Source organism: Apium graveolens, chromosome 2, assembly GCF_009905375.1.
Source record: "Apium graveolens cultivar Ventura chromosome 2, ASM990537v1, whole genome shotgun sequence".
NCBI lineage: Eukaryota > Viridiplantae > Streptophyta > Magnoliopsida > Apiales > Apiaceae > Apium > Apium graveolens.
In genome coordinates this window covers 16,503,764-16,520,744 of record NC_133648.1, presented here as the reverse complement: position 1 = coordinate 16,520,744, position 16,981 = coordinate 16,503,764, and the positions used below count along the sequence as shown (strand labels likewise).

At 36.8% G+C, this 16,981-nt stretch overlaps 1 non-coding gene across 1 annotated transcript; it reads left to right on the top strand.

Moving 5' to 3' along the window:
- Positions 1–5,260: 5,260 nt before the first annotated feature.
- Positions 5,261–5,367, top strand: LOC141709683 (small nucleolar RNA R71). The gene has a single exon (XR_012570248.1). It is a non-coding gene; the product is annotated as a small nucleolar RNA R71 (small nucleolar RNA).
- The last annotated feature ends 11,614 nt before the right edge of the window (positions 5,368–16,981 follow it).

The following is a 16,981-nucleotide window of genomic DNA, read 5'->3' as shown; positions in this document are numbered from 1 at the left end:
CATCTTTGGACTTAAGGAAATATGTCCAAGAGAACTTTGAGAAATCATCTACAATTACTAGGAAAAATCTTTTCCTTGATATGGAAAACACATTGACTGGTCCAAATAAATCCATGTGTAGCAGTTGCAAAGGTTCTTCAATTGTTGAATAAAGCTTCTTTCTGAATGATGCTTTAATTTGCTTTCCCTTTTGGCAAGCATCACACAGTCCATCCTTAGAAAACTCCACTTGAGGAATGCCTCTAACCAGTTCTTTCTTTACAAGTTCATTCATGGTCTTGAAGTTTAGATATGATAGCTTCTTGTGCCATAGCCAACTTTCATCTTGACTTGCTTTACTGAGAAGACATGTAACATATTTTGTATTTGATGAGTTGAAGTTAGCTAAGTACACATTTCCTTTTCTCACTCCAGTGAGAACCACTTTGTTGCTCCTCTTGTTTGTCACAACACAGGCTTCTGAGTTGAAGGTTACTGAATTGCCTTTGTCATACAGCTGGCTGATGCTCAACTAATTGTGCTTGAGACCATCCACTAAGGCAACCTCCTCAATGATGACATTGTCTTTTGAAATCAAGCCATATCCCACAGTATAACCCTTGATGTCATCTCCAAAAGTAATACTTGGGCCAACTCTTTCCTTGAACTCTGTGAGCAGGGTAGAATCACCAGTCATGTGTCTTGAACAACCACTATCCAAGTACCACAGATTCTTTCTGTTTCCCTGCACACATTAAAATCAAAGCAAGTTGATTTTGGTACCCAAGTTTCCTTGGGTCCTGCCTTATTAGCTTTCTTTTTCTGTTTCTTAGGTTTGATCTCATTTGACTTGGGGATATCAGATTCATCCTTAGTCATTTGAGTTGGACCTTTGAAACCATTCATTGCAACAGAATTATCATGCACATTTTGATTAACATGAAATGGCATGCTATTAGTAAACATGTTATTCTAGAAGGGCTTGCTAAATGGCATTTGAGGCATACTAAATGCATCATAATAAGGATTAGGTGCAAATGGCATATTAGCAAATTGTACATTCATTTTCTGTGTAGACATAGCATTCGTAGGCATAGAAGGCATGGCATTCATGTTGGGAAAAGGAGGTGTCACAGATCTGGAAGTAGGCATGGCAGTTTTGCAATTAACAGACAGATGATTTACACTACCACACTTAACACAGATTTTTCTTGGAGCATACTTATCAGGTGTGTAGTTGTTATGCTTGTTAATCCCTACTTTACCATTTCTATTGTTTTTCCTTTTAGCCTCTATTTTAACCTCAATCTTTTCTAGTTTGTCATTCAATTACTTGATAGACAGATGACCAACATTCACTTTCTTCTCTTTCCTCACTTGACTAGATTCTCCTGAAATGAAGTTTTTGGAAACTGATCCATACTTTTCATTTAACTTGGCAAGTTTGGCTTTACTCACAGGTTTGCTCACAGCCGACGGATGAGGGTTTATATCACTCGATGGATAATCCATTTGATTATCCGACGGATGACTCTCATCATCCGTCGAGTCCACATCTGTTAGCACTCCTTCAACCAAATTGGATTCCAGCTTCTCCTTATTCTTCTTCCAGGCTGCATCACAAAATGACTCAATAGCTTGAACTTTGATGATTTGAGCATGAACATCTCTAGATGTTTTCCATGCCTTAATCACCTCCTGTTTTCGTTCAAGATGCTTCTTCAAGATCTCTTCTTTCTTCAAGGACTCAGTTAATTCATCCTTAGCAATTTTACACTCAATTCTCAATTTTTCAAATTCAATAAATTGAGACTCTAGCACATTATTCCCCTCACTTAAAAACAAATTGTTTTCTTTGATTTTAGCATTTTCCTTAGTAAGAGACTTAAGTGTAACACGTAAATGATATAATTCTGTAGACATGTCATTTATTGCATCATTACACTTAGCTTTAGATAAATGTGCAAGGTTAATGGTGATTACCTGATTACTTGAAGAACTTGTCTCTTTTTCATCAGACTTGGCCATTAGGGCTAGACTGACAAAGCTGACTTCCTCATCCTCATCCAGACCATCTGCTGCCTAGTCATTTTCTTGTGTAATGAAGGCCCTTTCCTTTTGTTTGAGCAACTCAAAATATTTCTGTTTATAATCCACAGGCTCAAACTTCTTCTTGCTGGAATCTGACTTTCTACACTCACCGGAAAAGTGCCCTGCCAAGCCATATTTGAAACATTTGAATTTTGATTTATCTACCATGTTTCTATTTGGCTTAACTGCTCCAAAGTTCTTCTTGAACTTGAGCTTGGCAAATCTCCTGGAAAGAAATGCTAGATGTTCATCAATATCCTCCATGTCATCTTGGCTCAAAGAATCTTCATTTTCTGCTACCAGCCCCTTGCCCTTGTTTTCACAGACCTTTGAAGTAGACTCAACTGCTTCTATCTTCATCTCCTTCTCTTTCTCTAACTCAGCAACCAGTGCAATGGACCCTCCTTTCTTCCTTCCTTTCTCCATTCTTTCATCTTGGTTTATTTCAAGCTCATAAGTCTTTAGAATGCTATACAGTCTCTCTAGTGCAAATTCCTTGTATTCTTGTGAATTTCTCAAGGAGACTGTCATTGGTTTCCATTCTTTTGGTAGGGATCTCAGAAACTTGAGGTTAGAATCTTTGGTTTGATAGACTCTTCCATGCATCTTTAGAGCATTTAGTAGCTTTTGAAATCTACTAAAGATATCAGTGAGAGTTTCACCTTCTTCAAAGTGGAAATGCTCATATTGTTGAATTAGTAACTGCATCTTGTTTTCTCTAACTTGTTCAGTGCCATCACAGATAATCTGAATTGTATCCCAAACTTCCTTGGCAGTTTTACAATTGATGATGTTGTCAAACATGTCACCATCAACTCCATTGAACAGAATATTCATGGCCTTCTTGTCTTTCCTGACTTGTTCAATATCAGGATCTGACCCTTGCCTTGGCTTGGGAACTGATGGCTTGTTTCCAGTTGCAGCTCTCATTGGTACATGAGGGCCTCTCTCTATGCAATCCACATAGGCCTCATCTTGATAAAGTAAATGGAGATGCATCTTTACCTTCTAGTGATGGTAATTATCTTTGTCCAGACTAGGAATCTTGACTCTAACATCCTTCTTATTCATCTTGCTGTTTGTTGTGATCTTTAAACTCTTTGTTCTTTAAGAGCTTGCTCTGATACCAATTGTTAGTCCCCAACAATGCAACACGAATTACAGAAGGGGGGTTGAATGGAATTCTTGAAACTTTTTCTGAATTATAAAATGTTCTAACTTAAGATATATATGCCAGTGTTTTGATTTGCAAAGTGCGGAATAACAAGTTAAATATGAATCAAAACACAAAGTAATAAAAACACAAGTCTTTAAAACTTTCTGGTGGATTAGAATGTATCCATCAGATATATATATATATATCAAGAGAACTCTGTGAAGTTTGAATAGCTCACAGCTGCTTACAACAATAAGAACAACTAAACTTACAGAGAAACACTAAGGATACAGCTTACAATTGTTTCTCTTAGAAAATGTATTGCTTAGTCTTGTTGTTGTTCTAATTGCTACTCTTGGTTTATATATCACCAAGATTACACAGTAATAAGATAAGATAATAAAAACAAAACCTATCAAGTCTAATACTATGCTACTTCATTACTCTATTCCAGCATCTTTGAATATCTTCATAATAACATGGAAATGGTAATATTTCTTTGTTCTCAAAAACCCAGTTGAATAGGCTTCCACATTCCTTTTGCATACAATCGACACATGTGACTGTGTTGTCACTGTCAACAGATGTTTGAATTTATTATCCGTCGGTTACATGATCATCCATCGGGTTGCCTTGTTGATCATCCGTTGGGTAGCCTTGTTGATCATCCGTCAGGTAGCTTTGTTGATCATCCGTCGGGTAGCTATTTGGCACTTGACTTCATTTCATTTATGCAGAATTACAAGACATCATCTATGTATAATTAATCAACCTATTCTGCATATCTAATTAAAGTCAACATGACTTATATGCTACTACAGAATCTATACAAAGGTGTTTGCAGAAATGTGCTACATGACTTATTATTACATAAGCTACTCACTCGATGGATGTCAAATCATCATCCGCCAGGACTGTATTGAGTCATCCGTCGGGACTATATTTGTTTATCCGTCGAGTGCTACAAAATACACTAAGTTGAATCTACTAAGGTGTTTTGTTAATGAAATCATCAAGTTCACAACATATTCCCAACAATGAAATTTCTTGAACACCTCTAGAAACTTCTCAAATTGCTTGTCCAGTTTTTTCTTATGTAGCCTCTTGGGAAAAGGCGGTGGAGGATAGATCTGTTTCTCCCCTGTATTACCCACAGGAGGAGTGTGCTCAACAGTAGTCTTCTTTGGTTCCACTTCTTTATCCTGTTGCTTTACTTCTTTCTCAGCTTGAGCTTCTTCAGTCAACTCTTGAGTTTATTCGGGATTCGCAACCTTCCTAGACCTCAAAGTGATTGCCTTTACCTGCTCCTTAGCTTCCTTCTCTCCAGGCACTTCAGTGTCACTAGGTAGTGTACCAGGCTGACGACTTAGCAAGGCATTGGCAATTTGCCCAATTCGATTTTCCGAGGTCTTGATAGAAACAACTTGACTTTTGCATAAAAGCTTCAACTCTTCTAATTCAGATTTTTCATTAGCTGGTTGTAACTGAAGTTGTTGCTTTGGCACATACTGCGGTTGCTGAAAACCAGGGGGGTTGTACTGCTTAGCTGTATTCGGCTGATAAGGCTGTTGAACCGCATTTTGAGCATTGCTCCAACTGAAATTAGGATGATTGCGGTTGTTGGGATGATAGGTGGCTAGCGCTGGTTGCTGCGATCGCTGGAAGTTGCTCACATATTGAGATGATTCATTAGAAATTGTACATTGATCAGTCTCATGGGCACCAACACATAGCTCACAAACACTAGTGATTTGATTCACTCCATAATTAGCCAAAGTGTCCACCTTCATCGTTAAAGCCTTAAGTTGGGCAGTGATAGCAGTTGCTGCATCCAACTCCAGAATTCCTGCTACCTTTCCTTGAGTAAGTCTCTGTGTTGGATTCTGGTACTCATTAGCAGCCATCAGTTCAATGAGTTGATATGCTTCATCGTAGCTTTTAGCCCATAAGGCTCCTCCTGATGCTGCGTCAAACATGGGTCTAGAAGTAGCACCCAATCCGTTGTAAAAATAGTTAATGATCATCCAATCAAGCATGTCATGGTTTGCGCACTTTCTTAGCATCTCCTTATATTGATCCCAAGCCTCACACAGAGATTCTCCAGTTTGGTGAGCAAACTGAGTAAGAGCATTCCTGATTGCAGTAGTCTTCGCCATCAGGAAGAATTTAGTGAGAAACTTTTGCGCAAGATCCTCACAAGTGGTGATAGACCCTGGTGGTAGAGAATGTAACCAACACTTCGCTTTGTCCAAAGAGAATGGAAAAAATCGCAGCTTAATAGCATCTTCAGTTATATCGTTGAATTTGAAGGTATCACAAATCTCGATGAAATCCCTGATGTGCATGTTTGGGTCTTCAGTAGGATTACCCCCAAACTGAACTGAGTTCTATATCATCTGGATTGTGCTTGACTTGATCTCAAACATGTTAGCCCTGATGGATGATCTGATGATGCTTGACTGAATGTCATTAATCTTAGGCTGAGAATAGTCCATCAAAGCCTTCAGATTTTCTGGTTGATCACCCATCTCAACTAGTGCTGGCGATTCTTCAACTTCCTCTTCTTCTTCCTTAAAAACTTCTCTATGAACTACCACAAGTTCTTCCTCGGCTTTATCCAGAGTTCTCTTATGAGTACGCGAACGCGTATGCATACACCCTCGCTAAAGTACCTGAAACCAGACAGGAACAAGTCAGTAACAATGTCCGAGTCAATGGACTTTAACGACCACTGATGGAAAACACATAAACAAAGAAATTAACACTGTAGTCCCCGGCAGCAGTGCCAAAAACTTGTTAGTCGCTAAACACGCGCTAATATTACACGCAAGTATACGAGTTCGCAAGTAGTATAAAATATTTTCTAGTTCATTCCCACATAGACTGTATATGATTAACTATTTAATTTATGCATCTAAGCAACAATGTATGGTTATTATCCAATGCTAAGACGATAACAAATTGAGGTTGATTATAACTAAGAATTATACTAGCAATTATAACTACGAGATTACGATTGACTGAATTGATATATATGACAAACATGAGATTCTAACTTCATTAAATACTTCATTTAATAGCATTATTATTCTTAACCTTAGCATGCAATGGTGATGACACTAATCAGATAACACGAAACTGATAAACACCAACTTTTGTTGCACGAGTACCGTTCTACCAGACATCCACAAAAGAGATAGAAGTTGAATAGGCACCAATTATATTGAGACCCTTTATGTCTATTTGACAACATAACGATTTAAGCACAAGTTATCTATCTTAATTACACAGGGCAAGTAAGATGGTTAAAATTACCTACAATTCATGCATATCAATGACATGAACCTATGCTAGCATGGCAAGTTCTAAACCCTTAAATTCACTTTTGCTTCATTAAGAATTAACACGCTATCTTATAAGTTCGCGACGCTCATAAGACGAATAAGCACAACCAATACTAGGATATCAAACAATCACCACATAATAAAGCATACAAATAAATTAACTAAAGAAATTTATAAGTAAATCGCTAGAACCTCACGATAATGATTAGCCTATGATCGGACTCATCATCAACGTGGGTTCCGATGAAAACATGATATAGCAAGCGTAGTCTTTATATGAATAATTAAAACCAAGTACAAACAAGAGTATAGGTTCAGCAAAATAAGAAACAAGCATCCAAATTACAACTTAAACAAAGATTCACAAGAATAAACTAGATCATCTTCGCCTTTGTTGAATTGTGCCAAAAGGTCTCTTGCCTTCTTCTCCTTGCGCTCATGTCTGTCTCTGACTTCTTGTTATTAAAAATGACCTAATTAAAGCTTATATAGCAGTCCATGCATCCCAAGAGTCCAGCAAATCGAGTTAGAATAGAATCAAGATTTTAATATCCCGCACGGCGCGGCCGCGCGCTTCAACAGCGGGGGCACGCCAGTTCCCTGCTTCATGGCACGGCCGCGCGCTATCACAGCGCGAGCGCGCCGACCTTATGCCAGAAATTCTTATTTTCTTCTCCTTATTCCTTACAACTTTGAGCCAATTCTTTAAGCCTTTACTTGCCCACATCCTAGACACCATATTAGCATTAAAACTATGCTAATTCACCTGATTCACGAAGTAAAGCCTGAAATGCAAAAACACTTAAAAACACATTAAAACACAAATAACTTGAGAACAATTACACCAATTCAAAGCTTATTAGGAAATTCTGAAATGGCTAGATGGAGGGATCATCTACCCTATTTCTGACAATTCTTTGGTAAGCCCGGTTTAATGTGTGCCAAAGAAAGGTGGAATTACTATGATGGCAAATGAGAAGAATGAGCTTATCCCTACCAGAATAGTCACGGGGTGGAGAGTTTGCATGGATTATCGAAAGCTGAACAAAGCCACGAGGAAGGACCATTTCTCATTGCCTTTTATTGATCAGATGCTCGACAGGTTGGTTGGTCATGAGTATTACTGTCTTCTGGATGGTTATTCGGGTTACAATCAGATTTGTATCACTCCAGAATATCAGGAGAAGAGTACTTTCACTTGTCCATTTGGTACTTTCGCCTTCAGACGAGTTTTTTTGGTCTGTGTGGCGCGCCAGCCACATTTCAGAGATGTATGATGGCCATATTTTCTGATATGATTGGACAGAATGTGGAGGTGTTCATGGATGACTTCTCATTCTTCGGCGATTCTTTTGATGAATGCTTTCAAAATTTAGGACACGTTCTCAAGAGGTGTGTTGAGATAATCTGGTTCTCAATTGGAAGAAATGTAATTTTATGGTGCATCAAGGCATTATTCTCGGGCATAAGGTTTCTAATAAAGGTCTAGAGGTGGACAAGGCTAAGGTGGGGGTCACTGAGAATCTTCCTCCACCTATTTCTGTCAAGGGGATCCGCAGTTTTCTTGGTCATGCGGGTTTCTACAGGCGTTTCATTAAGGACTTCTCGAAAATTTCAAAACCTTTGTGCAGTCTGTTAGAGAAGGATGCCCCTTTTAAATTCGATGACGAGTGTCTTGCAGCTTTTGAGACTTTGAAGAAGAGTCTAATTACGGCACCTATCATAACTGCACCTGATTGGAATGAGCCTTTTGAGATGATGTGTAATGCAAGTGATTATGCAATTGGATCAGTTCTTAGGCAGATAAAGAACAATATATTTCATGTAGTCTACTATGCTAGTAAGACTCTAAATGGTGCTCAACTGAATCACACTACTACGGAGAAAAAGCTTTTGGCTATCGTATATGGTTTTGAGAAATTTCGATCTTATCTACTTGGGACTAAGGTGATAATTTTCACTGATCACGCTTCCATTCGATGTCTAGTCTCAAAAAAGGACTCGAAGCTTAGATTGATTCGATGGGTACTTTTGCTCCAAGAATTTGAAATAGAGATCAAGGACATAAAAGGAACTGAAAATCAAGTTGCTGATCATCTCTCGCGTTTAGAGAATCCTAATACCACTTCGTTGGACAAGACATTGATAAATGAATCTTTTCCCGATGAACAACTATTTGGAGTGCAAGAAGAAGAACCATGGTTTGCAGACATTGTGAACTATCTGGTGAGTAATATCATGCTTCCCGACTTATCTCATGCTCAAAGGAAAAGTTTCTTCATGATGTGAAGTGTTACATGTAGGATGAGCCGTTTCTTTTTCGCCAAGGAGCTGACCAAATCATCAGGAGATGTATTCCTTATAGCGAAACGGGGGGGATCTTGCGAGATTGCCACTCAACGGCTTATGGAGGACATTATGGTGGAGAAAAGACAACAACTCGTGTTTTTCAAGCAGGTTTCTTTTGGCCAACAGTGATTGAAGATGCTCATCAATTCGTTTTGAAATGTGATCGATGTCAACGAGTGGGTAATATGTCTAAAAAGGATGAGATGCCTCTTAATGTGCTTCTCGAAGTTGAGGTCTTCGATGTTTGGGGAATTGACTTCATGGGGCCATTTGTCTCATCTTGTAACAATCAGTATATCTTGCTGGCAGTTGATTATATGTCGAAGTGGGTTGAAGTTAAGGCGTTGCCAACAAACGATGCGCAAGTGGTGCTGAATTTTCTTCACAAACAAATATTCACAAGGTTTGGAACTCCAAGAGTCATAATTAGTGATGAGGGGTCACATTTTTGTAATCGCAAGTTCACTGTTATGATGAAAAGGTATAATGTGAATCATCACATTGCCACTGCTTATCATTCACAGACGAATGGTCAAGCTGAGGTATCTAACAGGGAGATCAAGCGAATTCTGGAGAAAGTGGTATGTCCATCAAGGAATGATTGGTCTTTAAAGCTGGATGAAGCTATTTGGGCGTATAGAACAGCATATAAGACTCCATTGGGAATGTCACCGTATCAGGTGGTGTATGGTAAGGGGTGTCATTTGCCTTTGGAGCTCGAGCATAAGGCATATTGGGCTTTGAAGAAATTGAATCTGGACTTGGATATAGCTGGAAAGAAGAAAATGCTTCAGTTGAATGAACTTGATGAATTTCGGCTTCAAGCGTATGAGAACAACAAGATGTATAAGGAGAAAGTCAAGAGGTGGCACGATCGGGGTCTAGTGATCAAACAATTTGTGCCAGGGCAACAAGTTCTTTTGTTCAACTCTCGTCTCCGTCTTTTTTTCTGGAAAGTTGAAGTCAAGATGGTCAGGGCCCTTCATAATCAAAACTATGTTTCCACATAGAGCGGTGAAATTTTTTGAGAATGATCCGGGCCAAGCATTCAAGGTGAATGATCAACGTTTGAAGCATTACTATGGTGACACGGCAAACCGCGAGGTGGTTAGTGCCGTTTTATTGTCCATTTGATATCGAGATCCTACATCGAGCTAACGATGTAAAAGAAGCGCTTCTTGGGAGGCAACCCAATTTTGTTTTTTGTTTTTTGTTTTTTTTATCGTAGGTAACTCGCAGCCACTACCCTTCGGGTGCGCACTAGGTAAACCCTATGGGCTCACGTAATAGCCTGCAAACCACGTGAAACAACCCAAGTTTGTTGTATATTAGTAATTAAAGGAAGCAAGAAGAAAAAAGAAAAGCACAAAAAAATAATTAAGAAAATAGAAAAAAATCAGGTCTTACTTCAGAAGCCTGGCACGCACGCGCTGTCCTAGCGCGCGCCCGCGTCATTTTTAAAGAGACCCAGCGCGCCCGCGCTGTTCCAGCACGCGGTCGCGCCGGTTTCGCAGAAATACAGCGCGCCCGCGCCGTCCCAGCGCACGGCCGCGACGTATACCGACCTGGAAAAAAATATATAAGGTAGTTTTGGGGGGGGGGGGAAACGGGAATTTGGTCCCAATATCAATTCCTAACCGATTTTTACTCCCCCACATTCCATATTTCTCTCTTCTAATCAATTCCATTATTGCCATGATCCCCACAATCAATTCCCACTTCTATTCCTTATAGAATTCACACCTCCCCACCTATAAATACATACACTTACATACAATCTCTCCACCACAACACAACTTCTCAAACACAAATTCTCTCTAAACACTTAAGCTTTTATTCTCTCTAGTCAAAGTTCAATGGCTCCCAAGAGACAAAGAACTCAAGTTGATAGCACCACCACCGACTCCTCAACTGCGAGTGGTGTAAGGTCGAGGTTGTCTACTCCCGAGGCTGAGGAGGAGTACACAATGTTAGTGTTTGTGCCCTAGAGACAACACTATGATGTTTTAGTTTAAGACATTAGGATTATTAATGTTTATGTTCTATCGATTATTCTATTTATAATTTATTAATTCTTAATTTATTGTGATATAAATATTAGATTAATAAATGTCCTTGGAATATGATATGCAATTCTATATCTCTAAGTACGTGACTTAGAAATGAGATTATGAGAATAGTATCAATATTCCTAAAGGCCCCTAGTCGAGTTATTATTAAGGGAGAATAATAATGCATTAAGACTGGTGTGTTTGTTGACTGATGATCACATCTAACTGATCATAGGTATAGTGATACTAAAGTCAAAAACACAGGCAGATGTATATGTACATGGTGCTGGACTGACCCAATGTGAGATTCTACATGTCTGTTGTGTCATAAGTAATTCTCACAGTGATAATGATGTAATGGTCCTTAGACCTGAAGTCATTATATTTCTACACGAGAATTAATATACATTGATTCCATTAAAAGTTATTCTTGACCGGGTAATGATAAAAGTGGACATTGGGTATATTATGAATCGTATGAGAAATATGAATGATCTAGATGGGATTTAACCCTCCTAATTTAGGAGTGATATTATTGGCCTCTTGTGTGAGCTAGACTATGAAATGCGTGGCCAAGATCAAATGTTAATTTGATATGATAGTCTACTCATTGATCAAGGAAACTTGGATTAAACTATGATGAGGATGACACATTACATGCCTCTAGTTTAATCTATAATATTTGATTAAAGGGATTATATTACATTGTACATTATTCACAAAAGGTTTAATCGATCACCGATTCAATTATTATTACTTGGGTAGCAATGATGCATTACTAGATGCCGCTCATTGTTTACGATTTTAAATTAGATTTAAAATTTGTTGCCAACGTAATAATAACCTATAGGGTCACACACTAAGAATGCTTGAAGGATTATTTAATTTAAATTAGATTCAAATTATATTAAAGTAATTCAAATTATTTATAATATTAATTAAGTATGACTTAATTAATTAGGTAAATATTTATATTCGAATTTACTAATATTAATTATGAAATTTATATGTTAAATAATTAAGTAAGACTTAACTATAATACAAATAGAAATTTTGAATTAATAATAACTCCTAATTAGTTAAGAGTTATAATTTGTTTTTATACTCTCTATATAATATCTCTTGTGTGGCTGATTTTGTAAGCAAGACTTTTACTAAAACCCTAGCCACCAAGGGAGAAGATGGAGAGAGCGAGAAGAAACGAGTTTGTGCTAGTACACATCCAATCCTTGAGTTCAAGCATTCGTGTGGATATCGATAGAGCGTAGATCGCGAGAGCGGGATGCATGGTGATTGAACAAGCTTTGGATATCCATTAGTCAACCAATTTGTAAAGCTTCTTAAAGTAAACAATCTGATCTACGAATTAAATATCTATTTTTCGCATGGATCCTGCGGTGGGTTTCGAAAATTCTGGTTTTTTACATTTTTAATTACTGTTTCCGTTGCGTGTATGTGCCTGAAACCCTTCAATGGCATCAGAGCTACTTGGGAAAAGTATTTAATTCATTTATGTGTTTACTGGTTTTATGATGATAACATGTATATAATATTTCATGACTGTTATGTATGCGATTTTGTATGTTTTACATGTTTATGTTTATATATGCGTATGTATATATATGTTTTTGAATATATGGTATTCATGAGAGTTATATAATCATATGATGATTATATAATCTATATATACTGATATATACATGTTTTGTGTTTGTTCTTATTATAAGAATCGTATTTGATACGATTCTGAATTGGATGCAGCGGATTTGTTAAAATATGGGTCTGGTGTCTTATTTTGGCGAACGAATATGCAATTTCATATGGAATCGAGCGTCTGAACAAAACTGATAGCCAAAGCTATCATCGACTGATCTGTAAGATGTTTGACGTCCTTTAGACCCTGTAACCTGCGATTTAATGTTATCATATTTAATTTCGAATTTTCTGATTTTTGCTATATTTGGTTTTTATGATTAGATCATGATGGGTATGATATGTTAAGATCATATTATGTGTTTTAACATATTCTTATGTGTTAATTGAGCATGGTGGATGGTTATGGCTGAAAGGAATATGTCCTAAGTCCAATCATGAATTAGGATTTAGGAATAACTCTTTATGTAATCTGTTTTGATTTTATTGATATTAATAAAAGACTTGTTTTGTTTTTATTACGAGCTTTATCTATTTAAGTGTTTAAATAAGATATACCATAGTTTAGAGTAAAGCTTTTTATGGATTATGATGAGATCATAATAGTGAGACCTAAAAAGATGATAACTCTAAACTTAAATAGTTCCTGGTCATAGGATTACTAACTGGTAATTAATAATCCACAAAGATCGGTACATACTATGCTTGCTTCATTATGAAGGATGTCTGTTCTCATAGACATTTATGTGGTGACACTATAGCTAGTATGTAGGTGCTTATTATAGAATAAGTTCACTGAACATGACTCGCACAGCTGAACAACTGATGGAGTTCACTCACGTGTCAGCAGTTGTTCACATAGTGATAGTTATACAAGTATCCTTAGACTTGAGGTCATCATAGTCATCTTGTGTACACTGAACTATGCTTTGGTTTAGTTCATAGTCTCCAGGGACAATTATTAGGGCTCTTCTGGGTATAGGAATTTGTACACGAAGATAGTGTATGATCAATAAAGGATCTACCCCTTCCAGTGAAGGAAGCGAATGTTCAAGGCTGATCCACTTATGCTAGTTCAGGAATCTCTGGCCAGAGTGAATGAAATTAGAAAGGAGTTTCTAATTTGCATAGAACTAGGCATAGTAAATGGTAAGCAAGTGATTAAATTAGATAGGCTTGACACGAGATCCATGCCTTGTATTTAATCAGGACATTGTAGGGTAGAAGGAGTTTATTGTACGGTAACTATTCACTGACAGGTTCTTGGTATTCTAAGCAGTGAATTCATATTATCCGGATAGTCGCGATATGTTGAGAAGTATCACTCACGATGTAGAATAAATATGATTAATTAATTAATCATATTTAATAAATTAGAGAATTTATATAAATAATGATAAAATAGTTTTATTATTATTTATTTCTACTACCGGCTTAATATTGAACCTACAGGGTCACACCATAAAAAGAGAATGATTTATTGGTGGAGGAATTAATTAATAATGGCTAATAATTATTTATTTGTGAAATAAATAATTATTTGGCAAATTTAATAATTGATTAAATGAGATTTAATTGATTATAAATTAATTAAGAAAAGTTCTTAATATTATTAATTAAGGATTTAATTTTTGGAAATTAAATCAAGAGAGAGAATTATTTCTAAAGTGTTTAGAAAAAGGATTAATAATTAAAAGGTGTTTTAATTATTAATGAGAATAATAAATGGGATAATAATAATAATATTTATGGGAAAATTTCAGCTGAAAATTTTGCCTATAAATACACTATTATAGACCATATTTTTATTCTAACAAAAAGAACCCCAAAACCCAAAAAGTTTGGAAAACCCAATTCTCTCCACCTCCTTCCTCCTCCTTAACATCGTTTTCTTGGTGGATACCGGTGGAGTGCTTCACACTTGAGGAGCAACTGCTAAGGATCTCTGATCGTTGTCTCCGAATTATTTTAAAGGTTAGATTCGATCCCTCGAATTTTTATTCATGATTTATATGCTTTTATTTGGATTTTGTATGTGTAAAAGTGTTTTTCCACGCCCCCGCTGCGTTAAAAATCCAACAATGGTATCAAAGCATATGTTGTATGCATATAGATCTGTGGTAAAAATTTCAGAATTTTATGTGCTTGTATGAATTAATTATGATTTTTACAAATTATATCATGGATTAATTTTGTCTGATGAGAAATCGTTTCTCAAAATAATTTTGAATGTTGATCTGGGTTCTACAAGTATTATAGATCGTCTGGGTATTTTTTTCATAATTTTATGATGTATAGATTTTTTATTATGAATTTTTGAAGTTCTTACAATTAAAATTCATAATTAAATAAGTAAATATATGTATATAAAGTATATATATATATGTTTATATCTGTACTGTATCTGCTCTGCATAATCTGTCTGCTGCGTGAAAGAAGAAAGAAGACAGAGCTGTCAGGCGGCAGATGGCGGGCGCGTCTGGCGCACGCGCGAGGGAAGGCCTATTGCGCATTTGTAGAATGCGTTACACCCTTTATTGGCTTAAAAGGGGTGTAACGCATCACGGGAATGCGTTACAGGTCCTGTAACGCGTTCCTGTAATGCGTTACAGCCCGTCTGTTAATTTTAAAATTTATTTTCTGGGAGTTTCGTAACTCCGTTTTAGGCATGCAATATACCGTTGGATTCGTTTTTCCGAGACGGATCTAATGGAGTGATCAATTTTAGTTTATATAAAAGTTTTGAACTGTTTATATTTCCATGAAGTGTTTTAAGCTGTTTTTGACTGTTTTTAATTGCTTTTAAATGCTTCATGTGATACATAGAGATGTATAATGCTTAGACTAATGTGCTAGATGATATAACATGCTTACCTTGATGTTTATTCATGTTGATATATGTGATATATGCTTAGTTTATCATGCGATGATAGATTTAGGTGAACTTAAATGAACATAAGCCGTTTGTTAGACAACCTAGTATAGTGAAATTGTTTCATAATCTTAATAATAATATTATGAATATAATCATGAGATTCTTGTGTTTATGAAACACGTAATTGAATATGAATTTTTGATATGAGAGAAAGGATGATTCTGTCAACAACAGATTTCTATCTGTAAGAAAGGGTTATTAAGTGACGCCTCTTGACAATGCTCCACCCGATCTGGGAAGCATCTGATTATTGATTATTGATTTGAAATATTTAATTTAAAAGGAAGAATTTCTTTATAATATGATTATGATTGTAACGTAATATAATCCCTCTAAAATTAAATAATATCAAGTAGTAATTGGCTAATGATACAACGGGCTTGTGTCGGTCATAGCCTTCCAACATGATAGAAAGTAGTTCTTATTTTTGAATCATTGTCGGTTCGTGCTACAGCCGAGGGCTTTGATTTCGAAATAAGAAATACTTGTCTATTATATAGAGATGTGTACATTGAATAAGAATCTAAAGGTCGGTACGTGCTACAGCCGTGGGCCTTTGGGGACTGATTCAACTGTACGGAATGTTGGGTTAGACTTGACTTAGAATATTGAGTTTGTCGTGCTACAGCCGAGACTCAATTATTCAAGAGGCTAAAGTTTGATTAGGGAATAATATGAGATGTAATTGACAAGAGTTGTCTGCCTATTGAACATTACATGGCGGTTCGTGCTACAGCCGGGGTCGTGTAATGGAATGTAGGATCCCTATTCTCACTAGCATTATGAATGCTTAATTTTTCACGTAGGGGGTTGAATAAATTAAGAAAACTAGTGGGAGCCACTTATGAATAAAGACCCGATTCATATAGTGTTTTAAAATGAAATTGAATATTTGCTAAGTGTTGTTATGTGTTTATCATTTACAGATTTACTTTGTACGTTATGTCTTCTGCACTATCACTCAGGAGCATACTAGATGGTCACAAATTGACTGGTCCTAATTATGCTGACTGGCTTCGAAACTTGAGAATTGTTCTCAGGATTGAGAAGCTGGAATACGTGATTGACTCACCTAAGCCTACTGAACCTGCTAGTGATGCACATAATGATGAACATGTTATGTATCGTAAGTGGATAGATGATGCAAATGTTGCTCAATGCATCATGCTAGCTTCCATGAACATTGAGCTACAGAAGCAACATGAGCATATGGATGCTCACACTATCCTCATGCATCTACAAGAGTTGTATGATATGGCGGGGAGGACAGCTCGATATGAGATATCGAAGGAGCTGTTCGTTTGTAAGATGTCTGAGGGATCATCTGTGAATGACCATGTACTTAAGATGATCAATTTGATTGAACATCTTGGACAACTTGGTTTTGCCATGGATGGGGAGCTGAGCCAAGACTTGGTCTTGC